General features: G+C 33.3%; 1 protein-coding gene across 15 annotated transcripts in view; it reads left to right on the plus strand.

Moving 5' to 3' along the window:
• The window catches only part of LOC124426259, a 180570-nt gene that overhangs the window by 96539 nt on the left and 79031 nt on the right, over positions 1–5000 (plus strand). For 12 of the 15 annotated variants that reach the window (XM_046967730.1, XM_046967725.1, XM_046967721.1 and 9 more), the window contains one exon: positions 2400–2533. The exons of 2 other annotated variants lie outside the window; for them this stretch is intronic. The gene's annotated coding sequence lies outside the window, so the exon portion shown is untranslated. Of the gene's footprint in view, positions 1–881; positions 918–2399; positions 2534–5000 lie in introns of those variants that run through there. One more of the 15 variants, XM_046967731.1, reaches the window with a different exon arrangement.

The raw sequence follows: 5000 nt of genomic DNA on the forward strand, positions 1-5000 counted from the left end.
ATAACTATTGGAAATCACTTTTTTCTTTTTTTTTTTTATCTTTCTTTATATTGCTCTTTTTTTTTATTTTTTTTTTCTTCTTCTTCTTCTTCACTCGTCATAGGTATAACGAAATAAGGTATTAATATAAAAAAAAAAAAAAAAAAAAAAAAAAGAAATAAAAAAATAAAACGAAATAATATAAAATGATAGAATTAATGAATAATATAGGAAGAAATTTTGTTGGATTAAATTGGATTGATTTGATCGAGATTAATAAAATGAATGAATTTTTTTTAAACGCGAATCTTTACGAAATTCGTAAAAATCGTTTTATAAGTTCTGGCTTGTTTCTCCTTAATCCCCCTCCTCCCTCCTGTCCGTCGCAGCACCCTCTCTCTCTCTCTCTCTCTCTCTCTCTCTTCCTTTTTCTCTCTTTTTATCTCTCTCTCTATCTCTGTCTTCCTCTCTCAAGAATAATTCATCGTACTAACGACGAGAAAGGATTTTTTTTTCTGAGAGAGAAAGCGAGAGAAAGAGAGAAAGAGAGAGAGAGAGAGAGAGAGAGCAAGAGAAGGAAGAGACTTTAAGTATACAAGGAGGCGGGAAGGGCGGCGGGGGTGGAAGTTAAAGTCATCTCTAAGAATGCAAAAGCAGCAATGCATATCTCATTTCTAACGCAGAGAAGTAACACACGAACATAGAAACGAACCCACGCCTGCGTGTATACGTAGAAAGAGATAGAGAAAGATAAAGAGAGATAGAGATAGATAGAGAGTGAGAGAGTGAGAGAGAGAGAGAGAGAGAGAGAGAGAGAGAGAGAGACAGAGATGATAAAACGTATAGGCTTTTGTGGATTTTCCGGTTTCTCTGGTGGTTGGCAGTATGGAGGACAAGGAAGGAAACAGGAAATTGTGTCCGAGGACGTTGCACGTGAGGTACATGCCCGATGAGAATTGTCCCGATCTGGCCCGTCGTTTTTCAACCGGGAAATTCTTCCTTCCACGAATTCCTCTTTTGTTTTTCTTCATTTTCTTCTTCTCCTTCTTATTTTTTCCTTTTTTCTTTTCTCTCCTTTTTTTTTCTTTTTTTCTCTTTTTTTTTTTTTTTTTTTTTTTTGTCGATTTCAAAACTCACACTCTCGGCAAATCGACTTTTCTTCCTTAAAGCGATCGAAAGAAATAAATCGGTGGGGGAGGGGATGGGTGAAGGGGAAGGGGGAGGGGGAAATCCTTTTAATTAAAATACGACAAATTGAGAATTAAATAAATTATCGACTTGAAATATTTATCGGGATGGTAATCGATAATTTTATATGTGTATATATATATATATATATATATATATATATATATATATATATATATATATATATCGCCGTAGTTTGTATAAAAAGAAAATATTCTCCCTTTTGAATTTTCCCTTTTCTTTTATTCTTTCTTATCTTTTTTCTTTTCCTTATTCTGTTCTTTTTTATTTTTTTTTATTTTTTTTTATTTTATCGTTTCATTATTTTATTATTTTATCCATCACAAGACTTTACTTCTCTTATATCGTGCTAAACATTTTCCCGTTCGTGACACGATCGAAAGAAAAGAAAAGGCGGTGAAAAGAGAGGAGGTGGGGTGGGGGAAAGAACGAAAAACAAATCGCAGAACAAAAAAAAAAGCAAAGAAAAAGGTAATCGAGAAAAATTGTTTAATTAAAATATGTTAAATAAATTAAGGATGAGAGGTTTATCATTATATATGGACGGTCGTTTCGAAGGGAAGTCAACGATAAATTTTGAACTTCCTTTTCTCCTTAGACTTCGTCATTTTCTTATCTCTTCGTTTATTACCAAGGAACGACGACAACGTCGACGACGTTGAGAAAGAGAAAAAGAAAACATGAATTATAATTAGCCATCATTGTTAGGGAGAACGATGAATATGGTTGGGGTGAGGTGGGGTGAAAAGGGAGAATATTTTATAGGGGCTATATAATAACCTAGGTTGACCATCGATCCAACCGTACGTTCGTTCGTTCGATCGATCGATCGTTCGATCGATCTAAGGATCATATTTTTCTTTAAAAGGGGTGGACGATGGAAGAGGGAAAAGAGGATGGGGGCAGGGTAGGGCGGGGATAAGTTACGAAGGACGGGCGTGCGTCATAGTCATTTTCCAACGCTAATGACATATTATACGTTACCTCGCGCGAATAATTGTCTCGTAAATTCATCTTTTATCTTTCTTTCTCTCTTTGTTTTTTTTTTTCTTTTTTTTTTTTATCTCCCTTTCCTTTCTTTATTATCTTTTTCTTTCATCTTTTCTTCTTTTTTCTGCTTTTTCTTTTCCGGTTTTTTTTTCTTTTTTTTTTATTTCTTTTTCTTTTTATTTTTCTTTTTACCTGTTTCACTCTTAATTCTATGTTTACAGACTCGAACGAGAAAATACAAAACAAGATTTAAGAGACGACGAGAATAAATTAACGAAGGATAAGGGTGACGAAAAAAAAAAAGAAAAATAAGAGGTGAAACCGACGAGATGATGCATTCGAATTAAACGGGAGCGTGAGTTTTTTGATATATTATAATATTATATTATTGATATTTCTTATAATGAATACTTATATCTTTTGTGATGATATTAGGGTGTGATTGAAATAAACGATCGAACTTTTATATCATTGTTATTATACTTTTTCTTAAGAATTAATGATGATCGTATTAAGGGTTATTAAAGTTCGGTCAGATATTTCTTCAAAAACATATCCCTGTATTTATGAGATCCTTAAACATTTTTTATAATTACAAAAATCAAATCAATATTCTTCTACGTATTTTTAATACATACACATATATATATATATTTTTTTTCTTTTTAATTATTATTTTTGTTGTTCGGTATCTCTAACAACAACAACAACAACAACAACAAATATATATATATATATATATATATATAATACCTGTTGAGAATTTTTAACGATCATAAAAATTATATGAGTATTCATCTATTTTTTATTTGCATACTTAATAATCAACTTTAATTAATAACCAAAAAAGAAAAACTAAAAAAGAAACATAATCATCACTTTTATATAGTCATATATATTATTTTATATATATATATATATATATATATATATATATATATATATATCTACGGGTAAATATTTATATATGGGTACAAGATTATATATAGAAGTATATAGATATATTTTATTTCAAATATGATAACAAGTAATCATTCGTAATGATGAATTATTTCAATTGCTTTTTATTAATTTTTAATTTACAAATGATATTAAGAAATATAATTTTATTTTTTATATCGTTCAAATAAATTATCTTCAAATAATATTTTTATTTCAAAATTAATCCGTTTGAAATGAAAATAACAAATAAATTCGATTAAATCAATCGTCAAAATGAGAATAATATTATTAGTTGTATCGAGCTTCAATCCCTCGAAAGATATCCCTTTATTTTAAGATTCTATCGACAATAATCGATGTTCATAGAATCAAAAATAAAAGTGAAACACATTTTATCTCATTTCAATTTCTAAAATAACGTGATGATTTAGAATTGAGAGAGAGAGAGAGAGAGAGAGAGAGAGAGAGAGAGAAATAAGCCAAAAATCATTTATCTCTTCAATTAAATTAACAAGTGATTATATTCAAATAACATGTAAATAAGCCAAATAATAATAATATATCATCTTATTGCGATTATTTTTTAAATAATTTATTCAGATAATGCTCAAGATCATATATATAAAATAAAGGGCAAAGAATTAAATCGCAGTTGGACTGTTAATTAGGTACTAAATTATTCGATGAAACGATGATGCGCTTAAATTCTACCTACCTACATACATACATACATACATACATACATACATACATACATACATACATACATATATAAATACATACATACATACATACATGCATACATACGTATATACGAAAAACAGAGGGGTAAATCGTGAAGACTGTCTTTAAAAAGGCGTGCCCAAACGAACTTGAAAGAGTAAAGCAGGTGCCTGCGTTCGTCCATCCATCCATCCGTCCGTCCGTCTGTCCGTCCATCCGTCCTTGCGTGCGTGTATATAGCGGCAACGGCAGAAATAGCAACAGCAACAGCAACAGCAACAGCAACAGTAACAGTAACAGTAAGACCAGCAATAACCATCGGGAACAGTACTACTCCGGTGGCAGTACCTGATCTGGTGCGTATCCTCGTCAGGCTGGAACGGCCGGTTGGTTGATCGAGCATCCGATCTGCGATGCTTTTGCCGAAGAAATCGAACTCTTCTTATCCTCACCTCACCTCACCTCACTTCACCTCACCTCACCTCACCTCACCTCACCTTACCTCACCTCATCTTACCATACCTTACCTTACCTTACCTTACCTTACCTTACCTTACCTTACCTTACCTTACCTTATTTTACCTTACCTTACTTTACTTTACTTTACTTTACTTTACCTTACCTTACCCTCACCTTACCTCACCTCACCTATCGTCTCATCTCGTCTCGTCTGGTCTCGTCTCGTCTTGTCTCTTTTCTTCTCTTCTTCTTTTCTCTACCATACGTCTGATCATCCTTCGAGGTGACTCCATGTGGACGAGTTTCAAGAAAGGGAGGTACTATGGTGCTGAGTATTGCTGGTTGCTGGCTGGTTGCTGTGGCTGCTGCTGGAAGATTCTGTGTTCATGGGGACTGAGAATGTCAGGTGCTGAGGAGTAGCTGGGCAGAGGGGATGAAGGGAGGAGGGGGAGGGGGGGTAAGGGCAAAGAGGGAACACCACCAAGGAAGATATCTCGTTTCCTTAGTATGGAAATTAGCAAGGATCGCTTCTTCGAAGACGTTAATTCCATTAACGGATGTTTTCACGGCCGCCGAATCCCGTTTTTACGGTCTTTCGTTAACTCACGTGAAGAAGAAGAAGAAGAAGAAGAAGAAGAAGAAAAAGAAGAAGAAGAAGAGGAAGAAGAAGAAGAAGTAGAAGTAGAAGAAGTAGAAGC

Source organism: Vespa crabro, chromosome 8 (genome assembly GCF_910589235.1).
Source record: "Vespa crabro chromosome 8, iyVesCrab1.2, whole genome shotgun sequence".
In the NCBI taxonomy this organism is placed as follows: Eukaryota; Metazoa; Arthropoda; class Insecta; order Hymenoptera; family Vespidae; genus Vespa; species Vespa crabro.